The sequence below is a fragment of the Ambystoma mexicanum genome, chromosome 4q (genome assembly GCF_040938575.1).
Source record: "Ambystoma mexicanum isolate Mex_15411 chromosome 4q, UKY_AmexF1_1, whole genome shotgun sequence".
Classification (NCBI taxonomy): Eukaryota; Metazoa; Chordata; class Amphibia; order Caudata; family Ambystomatidae; genus Ambystoma; species Ambystoma mexicanum.
Window position 1 is genome coordinate 839116224 of NC_090928.1, and position 15891 is coordinate 839132114.

Here is a 15891-nt window from a genome sequence, read left to right on the forward strand (position 1 = left end):
ATACTGCCTAACTCTCTTGAGGGAAGTCTGACTGCTCAGCCACAGCTACCAGGTAAATCTGGGTGGCACAGACTGCTACCAAGTGGGTTTACTGCCAACACCTGTAGTCTTAAATCTTTTGCAGTTTTCCCTAAGGGAACTGCACAGGTTTCTGCCTAACAGCTCGTCCTTGGGGTCGGCAAAGAAAGTGGGTAAGACCATTTCCTTGTTGAGATGGAAGGAGGTGGTCACCTTGGATAGGAACGCAGGGTGCGTCCGCAGGACGACCATGTCCCTGTGAAAAGTGGTGTAGGCTTCTGATGCCACCAGAGCCTAGATCTCGCTGACTCTGCGAGCTGAGGTGAGACCCACAAGCAGAGGTGTCTTTATGGTGGCCAGCCTGATGTCCGTGGATGGCATAGGCTGAAAAGGTTTGTGCGCCAGGGCACCCAACACAACATTAAAGGTCCCACACCGGGTGTGGCTTCTTTATGGGCGGGTAAAGCCTGTGGAGGCCCGCCAGATGTCGCTTGACCACCGTGTTGGAGGAGAAGCGGCCCTCAGAGTTCCTGTAAGCCCCCAGGGCTGCCAGATAGGGGCAGCATGTATCCACCTACATGCCGTAGAGGGCGAGGCGTGCTGAAGATGAGAGCATGTCATCCAAGGTGCACTTAAGAGGGTCAATCTCCCTAGAGTTGGCCCAATGACAGAATCTACACCACTTACTCTTATATTGGCTCCTAGTAGCCTTGCCTCTAGTGCCCTGGATGATCTCTAGGTTAGCCAGAGAAAAGTGCTTCAGCGTGACCTGCTCAGGAACCACGCTGCGAGGGCTAGCTTGTGAGGTGGAGTACCCTGCCCCCCTGCTGGGCCAGGAGAGGAGCTGGGCCCAGCGGTAGGTGAATGGGTGGTCTGTCCAAAAGGTTGAGGAGCTTGGAGTACCACTGTCTGGCCGGCCACCATGGAGCTATCAAAATGATGCTGAGGTGCCGGGATTCCTTTATCTTGCAGATCACCCTGTGTACTAGGGGTGTAGGAAGGAAGGCATATGCCGTCATGTCGTTCCATTGGATCTGGAATGCGTCACCCAGGGAGCCGAAGCGCTGCCCCTGCCAGGAGGCAAACCTTTGCCATTTCCCGTTGTCCCGGGAGGCAAAAAGATCCACCTGGGGAAGCCCCCACCTGAGGAAGGTCTCCTTCAGTACCAGGTCGTTCAATTGCCCCTCGTAATTGTCTGCCCCCAGTCTGCTGAGCCTGTCCTCTTCCAGGTTGGATTCCCCCGGGAGGTAGACAGCCATGACGTAGATGTCGTTCTCCAGTGCCCATTTCCACATGCCGACTGCTAGGTTGCACAGCGGAGGGGATCTGGTGCCCCCTGCTTGTTGACAGAACATGCTGGCGGAGTTGTCTGTCTGGATAAGAACTGTCTTGCACTCGAGAAGGAGGAAGGCCTTGAGAGCCAACCATATGGCCTTCAATTCCAGCCAATTGATTTAGGACTCCTGCAGAGTCCAGACTCCATGGACGTTGTGGGGCACAGCGAAAAGGACCGCTGCCATCAGCCCCAGTAGGTGTTGGTACCACCAAGCCGAGGTCACTGGCCTGGAGAGGAAGTGAGCTGTAGCTCTCTTGATGGCCGCAATCTTGTCCGCAGAGGTAAAGACTCTCACAGAGCTTGTGTTCCAGATGAGCTCCAAGGAGGTCAGGCTCTGCGTGGGCTGCAGCTGAGACTTCTTGAGATTGACGGTGAACTACAGGTCATGGAGTGTGTTCATCAGTACGGAGGCAGTATGCAGAACCGCTTCCGGAGAGGTGGCCTGGACGAGCCAGTCGTCCAGGTATGGGTAGACGTGGTGGCCCTGGTCCGGGAGGAGGGCTGCCACTGCATTTATCAACCTGGTAAATAGCCTGGGAGTCGAGTTGAGGCTGAAGGGTAGAACCTTGTATTGGAAATGGAAGCCCTTGATCCTGAAGCGCAGTAAGGAACAATGCGGCTGCCAAAATCGGGACGTGTAGATAAACGTCCCTCGGATCCAGGGAGCACATCCAGTCTCCCCTGTCCAGTGTTTGAGCAGGTCAGGCAACTATGTAGGTAAAATTCCCATAGTTTGGGGGAAAATTGGAAAAAATGACAGGAAAAAAAAAACAAAAAAAAGGTAGGTTATGGACATGTTTGGACCTGCAAGGTAATGGCTTCTGTGGATATTGAGAAAAGCAATGCACTGCTACATTCCGCCCCAACTCTTAAAGTTGAGACATTTTCAGAATGTTTCACAAAACCAGCAATCCCACGAGCCAAACAGACATGGTACACAGGATTTTTACGCTGACGTCCTAAACAGACTTTCTTAGAATGTGAAAATAAGGAACACAAATGTGGTGAGGAATAGCAAGGAACAAGTTACTTACCTGTAACTCTTGTTCTCCAGCATGGGTCTGGCATGGATTCACATGCTCATGAATATTCCTTGTTGTCAGGCTGGGAATCCTCGGTAAAAGAAAAAACTTTCAGTTTGATCTTTCTCCTACAAAACCAATCACTGAGCTCTGGGTCATACTGCCCCCAGCCAATGACTGCCCTCTACCTAAGCCCCTCCTCTGGCAGCCACCTTCAGATTTTGTAGCATGTAAAGTGGCAGTAGGAACAAGAGAAGAGCCGCAGAGGGGCAGGCGGGAGGGTTCGCATGTGAATCCATGCCAGACCCATGCTGGAGAACAACAGTTAGAGGTAAGTAACTTGTTCCTTCTCCAGCATGGGGTCTGGCATGGATTCACATGCTCATGAATATAAGAATACATAGCAGTACACACTTGCACAACCACGGGAAGTGGCAAGGCTCGACAGAAGCAATCTCTTACCTCATCACCAGGCTCACCTTCAAGCGAACAGGTTGCGCAACACTGCTTGGCCGACTCTGGACTCCTTCCTGGAATCCCTGTCGACGCAGTAGAATCTTGTGAAGGTGTGCGTCGACCTCCACGTAGCAGCCCTGCAGATGTCCAGCAGAGGCACACCAGACAGGAACGCCGTAGAAGCAGCGATCGCTCTGGTAGAATGGGCTCTCGGGCGGCAAGGCAACAGTCAGTTTGCCAAACGGTGACAGTGAGTGATACAGCCAGAGAGCCACCTGGAAATGGAAGCCTTGGACTGGACCTTCCCATGGTTCACAGGACCAAAGTTAACAAAAAGCTGAGAAGTTTTCCGGAAAATTTGAGCAGGCCACAAAACATCACCGCTCTAGCCACATCCAGCGAGTGCAGAGTCCTTTCAGACGGCGACTAAGGAGTCAGACAAAACACCGGTAACACCAAGGGTTCGTTTAGATGAAAGTCCAACGGCACCTTGGGCATGAAGGAGGGGTGCATCCGCAGCACCACCCTCTTCTTGTGGAAAGTCAAATAAAGTGGTTTACAGGATAGGGCCTGGATCTCACCCACTCGTCGTGCAGAGGTGATGGCCACAAAAAAAGCGGTCTTCCATGACAGAAAATTGAGTGGGACAGAATGCATAGGCTCGAATGGGGCTCCCATGAGCCTAGTAAGTACCACATCGAGCCTCCATGCCGGGGCCAGAGCTTTCACCGACGGGAACGAGCTGAATAGTCCCTTTACAAATTCCTTGACCAACCGGGGCAACCACAAGGAGCGTCATCCTGGGGATCAGGATATAGTCACCAGATGAACCTTGATTGAGGCATGAGCCAGCCCCGATTTAGCCAGCGACAGCAAATATGGAAGTATCTGAGGGGCCGTGACCCTCAGAGGGTTGATCTTCTGTGAACAGCACCAAATTGCAAATCTCTTCCATTTTAGTCTGTAGCATTTCAAAGTAGAAGACGCTCTGGCCTTTGAGAGTACCTCCTTGCAGTGCGCCGGAAGATCGCAAGTCCTGAATTCTAATGCTGCAGGAGTCAGGCCTTCAGGTAAAGCGATCCTGGGTCATGGTGTAGAATTGCGCCTCCTTCCCTGGCGAGAAGATTCGCGACCACTGGCAGCTTGACTGGAGGGGACGCTGACATGCTGAGAAGGTCTGGGTACCAGATCTGCTGCGGCCACGCTGGCGCGACGAGGATCATCCTGCACCGGCGCCATCTGAGTTGATTGAGGACTCGAAGAAGCAACAGCAAATGGAGGGAACACATACAGAAACAGGCCATCCCAGGGGAATGAGAATGGGTTCACCCATGCTCCCTGGCTGGGGAAACCTGCAGGCGAACCTCCGGCACTTGGTGTTCATCGCCGTCGCAAATGGTATTTCCCCATTTGTCGAACAGGTTGTCCACTTGCTATAGCCGAAGCTCCTACTCGTGGGCTAGAGCGTAGCTCCCTGCTGAGAGAGTCAGCGACAGTGTTATTTACTCCTGCCAGGTGAAATGGAATGAGGAACATCCCCTGAGTGACGGCCCAGTGCCACAAGTCCTGTGCCTCCCTGTAGAGCGCCGGGGATCTGGTGCCCCCCCCACCCCCCACTTCCGAATGTAAAATATCATGGTGGTATTGTCCGGAAAGAACCTCACCACTTTGCCCTTGAGCGATGGCAGAAACGACTTGAGGGCCCAAAACACAGCCCGTAGTTCCAGTATGTTTATGTGTAGCATCTTCTATTCCGGCAGCCACCGACCTCTGGCGTTAAGTCGTCCAGTGTGGGCTCCCCATCCTTCAAGACACTTATCCGTCGTGACTGTCTCCTGGTGCGGGAAGCTCTGGGAATCCGTGCCTCTGGCGATATTGGAGCGCACCACCATCTGATCACTCAACGGAACTCGTCGAGCGTGAGCTGTCCTCGAAGCTTCTGGACATCTGGACCCAACGAGCGTCGAGGAAATCATGTAGAGGTCGCGTCCATAACCTGCAGAGCCGAATCAGGTAAATGCACAATGATGCCGGGCAGCGACTTCATGGACCTCATTGTGGCCAACCTCAGTGCCAACAGCCGCAGTACCTTGCCCAACATGGCTGATATCCTTTCCTCCGACGGGGACGCCAGGCATGACACTTTTGAGCTTGGATCCTAGGAACAAAGCGTCCTGCGATGGAGTTAAGCAGGACGTTGCATAGTACACCGAGCACCCCATATCTATCAGAATACAGACGGTCTGCTTCGTGTGTTTGACGGCAGTGTGCCTCGACTTGGCCCAGATGAGCCAGTCGTCCAGGTAAGGGTAAATGTGTATCCCCTGTAGTCGCAGATGGGCCGCCACTGGCACCAAGCACTTGAAGACTATGTGCAGACTTCAGCCCGAATGGGAGGGCCTTGAACTGATAATGCTTCCCCTGAACGACGGACCGTAGAAACTTGCGGTGTCCTTTGTGTATGGGGATGCAGAAGTACGCATCCTCCAGATCCAATGACGACAGAAAGTCCCCCTCCTCCAGCTAGCAGAGAACGTGTTGCAGCGTGACCATCCTGAACTTCTGGGACTTTGTTGTTTTATTTGTTGAGTCGCAGTAGGTCGAGAATGAACCTCCAGCCCCCGATCTTTCTTATGAGGAAGTACCTCGAGTATACTCAAGAGCCGCAGAGGCGCAGTGGAACCAGCTCTATCGCCCCCTTCTGTAACATGGCCCAAACCTCCAGCAGCAGCTGAGGGAAATGGTTTTTCTGCCAGGCCATCGGTGGTATTCGCGGACACTTGGAATTCCAAGGTGTCCGTGGGCGAGAGCATCCAGCACCCATCAGTGCTGGGCTCCCGCCGACGAAGTTTGTCAGCCGGCCTCCCACTGGGGTGCACGGGTGGGAGTCAGACGTCCTGGCCGGTTCAATCTTGCTTGGAGGTAGATGGGCTGCCCTGCGGTGCCCGATGACGACGTCCGCGCCCGAAGGCCTTGGAGTGGCCCCCGTTGGCTTCCTGGGCCGAGGAACGGGAGGGATGACAGTAAGAGGACAAGCCCCCCCCCTCCTGAAACCCTTCAAAGATCAGATAGATTTTCCTCCTGAGGAAACGAAAGGACTGACGTTGTCGCTGTAGGGTGCCTAGGGCACGTGCCGTCTCCGTCTTGATGGCCTGGCGAATGTCAGAATTTGACAAGATCAATATTCTTGCTGACACCAATACATTTAAAAGCCAGATACACCAGTGGAAGAGCCATCTCAACGGTATTCTCTTCATATGGGAGGGCACTAAGGACACTCTCACTACCTTCCTAAGTTGGCTCAATAATGTGAACACCAATATTCAGTTCACTATAGAATCAAGTGACACCATGGTCAGCTTCCTAGATTTGGAAATATTGCACAAAGAGGGGATGATAAAATGCATCCTTTTTCGCAAAACGAGTGACAAACACTCTCCTCCACTTTTCCAGCGACCACCCAAGACATTTTAGAGAAAAACTTCCGTATGGTCAGTTTAAGAATTAGAAGCAACTGCACCGACATTGAAGACTTATGAACATGCACAGAACCTGGACAGTAGACTAACTTTGAGAGGATATCCACATCACATAATTTCCAAATCCAAAAAACGTGCCAGATTCTACAACAGGGAGGCCTTACTATCACCTGAAACCAAAACACCTAGCTCCAGTGCCAGAACCACCTGTGTTATCACACATGGTACCCATTCTCAAAAAATACATAGACTCCTTTCCAAATACTGGCCACTGACCCGATTAGGTCTCCAGGATGAGCCAGTTCCAAGATTCGCCTACAAACGTGGCAAGAATTTAAGAGATTATCTGGTTCACTCCAAATTTGTCAAGCCAGCACCCAGACTAGGCCTCTGGAGCCTGAGGAGCACTGTGGGGGCATTTTGCATGTGGGAACTGCACGGCCTGTAAATTCACGAGAAAGACCAAAGAGTTTATGGTAAATGGAAGGCCATGGACCGACCGCAACTTAGCCAACTACAAGAGCAAGCAAGTTGTGTAGGGCATAGAGTGCCCTTGTGGCCTCAGATATGTGGGCCAGACGATGCGTACAGCCCATATCAGAATCTGCAAACATCGATCCAGAATTCGGTGCAGAACTTTGAGCGCACCCCTGGTAAGCCACTATGTCGAATTCCACCATTCAGTTGACGACATCACATGGTGGATTGTAGACATAGTGGTGAACTCCTCGAATGCCCTCATGAGTCTACTATTCAAAGAAGCCCGATGGATCCATCGGCTTGACTCTTTTTGCAATGGCCTGAATGAGGAATTTGTACCTCCAATATGACCTTTTCCCTGCTTCATCATGCAGCTGTGTACACGATGACCAGCAACTCAGCCATGCCCCCAGCATGTATTTTGCTCCTGGCCTCCGTCTCCTGGACTTACCTGGCCTGTATACATCTACTATGACCCTGGCCACCATCATGTCTGGCACATGTGTTGTGCCTCACCCCCCGCTGTGACTTGCCATGTCGGGCAGTCGCCAGTTTTCACACCCCCTTCCCCTTCACCCCCCACCCCCTTTGCCTGAATTATCTTCATGTGCACCTTCGGTTCCATACATTTGTATTTATTTACCATTGCTATCACGCTGCTTTTCCAACTCCAGCCTTATGAGGCTTCCATTTTATCGCAATCTGTTAGGCTGCCTTCCCTCTCCAGGCAGGTGACCATCCTCCTGTCCCATTGGCTACAAGCCTCGTGACTTGCTCGAATGAGAGCTCCTCTTTTGACAGTGTCATCTGACACATCTCTGCTCCTGCATTGCCTGTAGTAAAGTTACAACGGCACCCCTCTCCTGATTCATCCTCACGTGCACTTTCGGTCACATATAGTTGCATTTATTTACTTTTGCATTTTTTGTGATACCACGCCGCCTTTCCTAACATCAGCCACACGCAGACCTCCCTACGAGTCTTTCCTTTTATTCCATACAGTTAGGCTGCGTTTACTCCCCAGGCAGGTAACATACCTCCTGTCCCATTGGTTACGAGCCCCGTGATTCGCACGAATGAGAGCCTCGCCTTTGACCGTATCAGACACACCTCTGCTCTGACCCTGCCTGGAGCCAGGTTACCACGGTAACCTTCTCGTGACTCGCCAGCCAGCCTGATTACCGCCAGCTGCATGCTCTGCAAAGGCTTCTCCGGAACGTCTCCACTAGAATGACGCGGCAGCTTTTCCTTTGCTGACCGCTCCGATTTCCAGGATCCTCTACAGACGAGCAGCCGCCATCTTGAGTGTCTACAGGCAAGCGCATTACTACATTACACGCTTTAAAAAAAAAAAAACATTTTTTAACAACCCCGGGACCCCGCATACCATGTGCAGCCAGTTGCCCTTTTTCATTTTTTTTCATTATGTTCCTTAAACTCCCACACAGTGACTTTTTACATTTTTCTGTTTGTCCCTTATAGTACCATGAGCGCTGCTGTTCCTTGGTCCGAGCAAAGTACAACTTACCCGTGACCGCTTCATCCAGTACAGTCTCGCCCTTTTACACACAAACAGGTATGATTCGTTCCTTTGCACACTACACTATCCTTAGGTGTGTGCACCTTTGCTCAACTTTACTCCCACTAGCAACCCCTCGACCCTCCTTTGGCCTTGGGTGTTAAGACTCTATAGATCTGCCCTCCCTCAGCAACTAGGTCTGCCGTTCTCTTCTCGAAGTATCCATTTTCAATCTGGCTACACTCTCGAGTTCATTCCAAACCTGGCACATCTATCCATGGCCAGTGCCCAACAGCAAACTTTACACCCAAAATGTTGATGTTTCTTTGCATTGCCAACCACTTGCTTTTCTATTCACATACCTGAGGCATGTTCCTCTTTTACTCTACCAGCTGTTGTACCCTCTCTACAGCAAGGAAGAACACCACGCCCAGGTTGTTTGACTGGCTAAAGAACTGTTACTAAGACCATCCGTTGCTAGTGCAGGAACCCTAATATACCGGGAAGACACCATCACGGATTCCCCCTGTCCCTAATGTGTACACAGGGTGAGTGATCTGTGCATTTGTGATTTAGATCAGCAGCACAAAACTTTGTTATACCTTAGAATAAGTCCAATTGAGTACCTTTTGAACAAATTATGTCCCATTCTTTTCTGCCCCCTTAAGGGAGAAACTAATCCTACTACATCAATTCTGCCCTGAGGAAGGCTCCCACTACTGATGCCCATCTGGCACGCCGAAACGTGTTATCCATGCATTTTGTTCCCCATTTACCTTGGAAACAAATGTATGATCTCTCCTACACGTTGGCAGATAACCACGTAAATTCAGTTGATTGACCAATGTCTCCCTTTACTTATCAGGGTAATTTTTCATACACCCTGGTATTTCCCCACTCTGTTGGAACAATTTGCTTCCTACCGGGATTGCTTCTCAATTAAGTTGTTGAATTTTATCCAAATTACTTGTGATGAATATACTCCTTTTTTGTGAATCTATGTATATATTATGAATGCTTTGTTGTATGTCTTTCTTTTTCAATATTTTCATTACATTTTTGTAAAAAGTGATTTGAAAAAGTGTTTTACATATTAAATTTATTATTGTATTCTAAAGACTTTTCTTTGGTTCCTTTTCTGTGACTTTTTTTTTTTCAAAGCACATTCCTTTTATATTACTTTGGAGATATAACTAAAATAACGGACAGAAATTAGGACTGTCTACAGCGTAGGCACCTTGTTTGGTTTTGTCTCAACAGCATATCTAGCCCTCACCCACACTTGCACAAAGGGGCACCCCTATTATTTGTATAAACAACTGGAGGGATTCATCCACAGCCTTCCCAAACAGGTTGTCCCCTGTTAAAGGACATGTCCAAAACCCTTCTCTGGACCTCCTGTCTAAAGTTGGTGGCCTTGAGCCAGCCACAACAGCGAAGACAAACTTAATTTCTCATCCGGAGGAAACCCATGTCCGCAATGTCCAGGGCCACTGATGGCGTGGTCCGATGCCATCTCCTTGATTTCTTCCTGGTGGCCGCTGAGACCACCGATGGCTGAAACGGTAAGCACTTGGGTGCAGAGTCTGGCACCTTATACTACTCCAAATCGGTCCCTCTTCGCCTGGGGCTGTAGAGGGGTTCTTCAGCAAAGCCGATCCTTCGTCCCAAACATCGTCTAGGAGTGGTACTAAAAGGATGGTCTTCCTTTTCGCCTCCAGGCGCTGATACAAGAAGCCTTCCTTCTTTTCCTCCGGCGTGAGCTGGCAAAGCTGATGCTCGGGCAATCATCGCGTGGAAAGATCCCACCTCATCCGGCAGAGAGGTTGTGGGCGGAGGCAACAGGAGGTCCCCCATCCCGCCGTATTTATCTGTGCCCATTGTTGCCATGTCCGACTGTCTCCCTCGGGGGAGAGGGGCGGGGGAGAAGGGTGATGGGTGGCATGGGGGCGTAAAATAAACAAAATTTTAAAAAAGCTGCCGCGGTTGATATTAAGGTGGTTACTGATTCTAAACATTACTGTATCAACCTATAATATAAGTAGTGATTCAATCGGAACTGAATCATTTCGGCACCAGAGAAAAAACACAGACCAATAGCAGGCGTTCATGAAACATGAACTAATGTATTGCTAGTCAATAGTATCTCTGCATGAGAATAGTACAATACATTTCAAACTGTAATGCTCAACATTTACATATCTGGTTTCGTGGATATACATCTGCAATATTGTGTAGTTATCCACAAATAAGGATAGAGTGGATAAATAACCTGTATGAGAAGACCCAGTCTAAGAACAGGTGTGAAGACCTAGAGCTGGCGGTCACAGAGAACCATAAGTGGAAATGAAAAATGACATTTTTTTTACAAAATTCAAAATATATACATAAAAATCCACTTTTTTCTTAAACGTCTAACATTCATTTAGTTAGAACAAACCGTATCCTAGGACCTACCGTTCAATGTGTATTTTAATCTCAGTTTGTATCGAAAGAAAAAACATCTAAATGCTCGAATTGTGTGAAAAATATTGTTTAAATGCTCATTTCCTTGGTGTGGGAAATTATGTCAGACAGGGTCTGCCAACGCAGTCCGGGGCAAATGCTTGACAGAAGACGCAAACAAAATGTCTATTAGTTGCAGAGTTGGTCCAACAACAGGACCCCACGCAAGCTCCAGTAGATATCGCGTTTCAGCTGCAGTATCTGCTACCGCCTTCATCAGGGCGTGGTTGGAGGACCCTGTGGGATACATATGCAAATGAAGCCAATCTTAGTGTTGCATGTATTTTCTAACACCTTAGGGGAGAACTCATGTATAAATAAAAATTACGCAAATAATTTTTGCCAAGCATCAGAACCACTCCGGCCAACAAAAGCTTACCAAGAGAGTCTGTGATCCCTTATTTTCACAAATGGACCACCATGGGCAAAAACTCCACCATGGCTGCCAGGCTCAAATTAACTGGGGAAAGAGAGGAATCTGGTGCGCCAGTGGATGTTACTTGGTATACAAGAAGAAGAAAATTGGCTGCGTCCCTTTATCAAATAGAAGGCTGCAAGAAGAGAGGAAAAAGTGAAGGTAAGGACACTGGTCATGTCCTACGTGGCCCAGCCAGTAGGCCCGTAGGTCAAGTGCAATGGTTAGTTGGAATTACAGAGCTAGTCTTACCTGATGCTTGTCTGTATGAAGGGAAAAGGAAGAGGTCAGCGTCTGGCATTCACAGGGGTGCCTCTTCCTCTTCGTGGCTGGCTGTTCCCCTGGTGTCAATGGGGTGGCCAGTACTGGGACCGCAGGAATTGCAGGGGGTGGGGTCACTGGCATCCTCTGTATCTCAGACACCAGTGTGTGTAGGGTCGAGTGTTACGTTCACCTGGCTCCCACAGGGGCGTCGATCTGAACTGGACAGCTGCGGTCTCCACCAATGTGATGCGTATTGCCGAGATGACAGACTGGACTGGCCCACCTAGCTTTGTTTGCTTGGCCCGTAGGAGTATTCTTCTGCAAATGGAGAAAGGGAATTAACCACCCGTGGAGTTGAGCGTTAACCCCCACCCCCGCTGTTCTTCCCACTGATCACCTTTAATGTCCCCACTTATAGTCTCACCTGATAGTTTGGAACGATGAGCTCTCCATCCTGCCTTGAGCGCAGGGGCACGTAGATAACCAGTTGCTTCACTGGTACGAAGGAATAGGTGAGTTCCAGAACAATATTGACTCTGAGATTTCCGGCAAGACGCCGTAGGTATATAGTTTGTAAGAGTTCAAATGTCTGACTTTCACTCTTGTCCGATTCCTTGCAGGTTGCAGCTTGACCCTAGCGAAGAGTTGCTCGTGGCAACCGGTAACATTCAGGTAAGGATTTGTATTATCCAACACAGTTGGATAAAATAATGTCAGTATGTAACCTGTTGCTTTCTCCCTTATTCAGGTGCTGAGAGAAATTAAGAAGTCTCCGGGAATAATGCCTCTGGCAGTAAAATTAGGTAAGTCTATTGTGGTGAGGAGGATTCCCCTTGTTTGTCCCTTTGTTTCACCTTGCTGTCCTTTCGTTTCTCCTTAGGGGCCGGGGTATGGCGAAGATGCGGTGGAGGCTGCGCCGACCCGTGAAGAGGAATAGTACCCCCGGCGGTAAAATCAGGTAAGTCTATGGGGGGGTAACTAATATTGCCACTGTTTATTCCCTTGGCTCACCTTGCTGTTCTTGTGTTCCCCTTAGGTGCCGGAGTGCGGCGGGAACATTTAGAAGGATGTGGTGAATAGTGAAGATGCTGCGAAGGCCGGTGAGTTCAGCGCGGCGCTGCAGCAGGCGAGGCGACGCGCATAAAATAACTTCTTTCTTCCAGCTCGAAGGCGCGGTGGATCGGGAATTCAGGTAAAGATCAAAGGTATTGCTCTTGTTCCAACCTGATCTCCTTCTTTCTCCCTTTTTCTAGGAGCTCCAGACTCGAGGCGGACGTGGCAGAAGACTGGATGCAGACTTGCAGGCACGGTGAGCGTTACGCTGCAGAATAATGTGGAGCGCGTGCTGCTCTCCGGGCGTGGTTTAAATAGCCTCCAAAGTAGTCCCAGGTAAGTATTCCTCCCCGACCAAAAAAATAGTCCCTAGGTAAAGTAGTCCCTTCCAAGCCTCTTTTGGCTTGGAGCTCTGCAGCATGGTCTGCATCAGGTAAGTTTGCAGCATGGTCTGCATCAGGTAAGTTTTAATCTATGAGCCTGGCGCCATAGACGCCAGGACTACACCCAAATGGCCCCTAGCAGGGGTTGTTGGGCTTGCTTGGAATAACTTGATGCCGGCTTCCGGGGCTGCTGGACTTAATCTGGATCCCCGGGGGTAGGCATCATGACATCGAGAGGATGTCCAGTTAAAGGTCTCTAGGCGGTATCTGGGGTGTAGGAGCATTTGCGTTCCTGGACTTTGTCGACCTGGGTCCCCTTGTCATTGCCTTCATCAATGGTAGCCCTGTCGTCATGGCTGTCGCCCCTATAGCGGGGTGAGCCTCCGGCGTTTCCCCTCGTAATCATCGCCCTCCTGGACGGAAATGATCTCAGCCTCATCAGCCGAAGAAATGTCTGATGTCCGTACCTTGAAGGCCTCCAACGCCCCCCCCCCCCTTTCTCGGGTCCAGAGAGGTCAGTCTTGGGCTGAGGTCCAACATAGTCTTCACCAGGGTTCTCAGCTGGCTTGCTCATAGCGTCCCTCCTGGGAGGAAGAGACCCTGGCCGTTGTCGGGGTACCCTGCGGGTCCGCCCCTATGGCCTTCGAAAGAAACGCCACCGCCACCTCGAGGGAGGGCGACGGTTTTGCATGGTGTACTTGAGCCTTCCTGGCCTTTTCCTTCCTGGCTGTGTCAGACGCCTTGTCCTGCTTTGCCTTTCCCTTCGGGGCCTTGTCAGACCACTTATCTACCTTGGCATTCTCGGTCGCCGGTGGGTCGGACATTGCACCCTGCCTGGCCTTCTCCTGCTTGGCTTTCTCTCTCAACTTCTCTGGGGTAGTTGACTTCCTCTTGGACGACAATCCAGAGTGGCTGGAGATCGATGCCGATGGAGGACGATAGCACACTGACCGTTGCGGGACCCGCAGCAGGAGCGACCCTGGCGGAAGCGGACTCGATGTGCTTGGCCTTTTGTTGGGCCCCCACAGGTGGGACGCTCTCAAAGGACATAGAAGCCCGCTCAGGTTTGCCGGATCCGGGAGAGGCATGCCCCAGGGTGGCAACCGAAGTAGAAGCCTTGCAATGTAGCCACGCTTCCAACTGCTGGCTTCGGAACTTGTGCTTTGTGAAGCCACAGCAAAACTCACAATCCTCTTCCTTACGAGTCGGGTGCAAGCAGTACAGGCACTGTGACTGCTGGTCATCCATGTGCACATTCCGCATACTGCAGTAGGATCAAAGCTTGAAGAGGGAAGAGTCGTCCTTCTCGTCTGACATGATCCACGCGGTGTAGGCCTGAAGAATCTTCTGGAAGCCTCCAAGAAGAACACTTGATGAAAACAGCCCCTGAGGAGCACTGAAAAAGCCGAAAAACAGATTCCAGTTAGTCGGAAAGATGATCAATGGAGCACACAGGCTATATTGTTGACCGCAACTCTCAAAAAGTGAAAAACGCAGCAAGAGCGAAGCACGAGGACTCCCAACACTTGAACGTGCAGTAAAAATCTGAAGATGGCTGCCAGAGGAGGGGCTTAGGTAGAGGGCAGTCATTGGCTGGGGGCATTATGACCCAGAGCACAGTGATTGGTTTATAGGAGAAAGACCGTTTAGAAACGAAACTGAAACAGTTTTTTCTTTTACCGAGGATTCCCAGCCTGACGATGTGGAATATTAATGAGCATGTGAATCCATGCCAGACCCCATCCTGGAGAAGAACAAGTTACTTACCAACTGTAATGTTCTTTCGACTGGATGTTCCTCCAACATATTCCTCATCTAGGATATTCGTATCTCGCCAGCTTTGCTGCTTCGGAACAAAAATTCACGGCAGAGGGCACTGTGCATGAGGTTGTGGCATTGATGTTCCTCGAGGGCCACCGCAGCGTGTCAACGGCGCCAGTAGTACAAATAGCTTGTGCCGCAGCTGTTGGCTTCAATTCTGTTTTTTCGTTGTATAATTTGAGGAATCATCCAGGCGTGCCCGATACTGTAAGCTCTTCGGAAATGCGAAGTGTAAATCACGGAAATTGTACAGCGGGGTAGTTTGGGTGGGGCGATGAGTAATATGTGGGAGGAATATCCAGACGAAAGAAGGTTACAGTTGGTGTAACCTTCTCTTCGAATGGATTGTGTCCTCCCACGTATTCCTCATCTATGATAGACTGCCACAGCAGTGAGAATGTAGGAGGCGGGACTACCATTTAGTTTTATCATGGATGGAATGAAGTACAGCCTTTGCAAAAAGGCCTTCCTGGGAAGAAGAGTCTAAGCAGTAGTGCTTAACAAAAAGGTATGAATTGATGCCCAAGTTGCAGTTGAGCATATATCAATTACGGGGACCCCCCCTCTGAAGAGCCGCGGAAGTAGCAATGCCCCTCATAGAATGAGGCCAAAGTCCTTCCGGCTGTTCCTTTCCCGCTAGCCTGCAACACTCCCCAATAGCTAGAGTAATCCAGAAGGATATAGTCTGCTTCATCACTGCCAAACCCAATTTAGAACCAGTATATCCCACAAAAAGTTGGTCATCCTGGAGCAATTTTGCCATTCCCACTATATAAAAACTCAGAGTCCTTTTTGGGTCTAGTCTATGCAACCTCTCCTCCTCTTTTACCCAAATGAGGCGGAGGGTAGAAAGTTGGGAGCATAATTTTTTTGTGACAAGTGAAAGTCAGAAACAGCTTTCGGCAAGAAAGATGTTTTAGCCCGAAGAACTACCTTATCCTTATGAAAAATGGTATAAGGAGGTTTGCATGAAAGAGCTTGCAACTCACTTACCCTGCGCGCTGATATTAGAGCCACAAGAAGGGCAGTGTTCAGTGTGAAGGGCAAGAACGTAAAAGTTCAAAGGGTACACCTGTTAACACAAGATTTAAGTCCCAGGCAGGGACATTAAAATGGTATTGGTGGGTACACGTTTGTCAG

General features: G+C 50.0%; 1 protein-coding gene across 1 annotated transcript in view; it reads right to left on the reverse strand.

Annotated features, from left to right (window-relative positions):
• The window catches only part of GTF2A1L (general transcription factor IIA subunit 1 like), a 1760055-nt gene that overhangs the window by 1081969 nt on the left and 662195 nt on the right, over positions 1-15891 (reverse strand). The window lies entirely within an intron of this gene.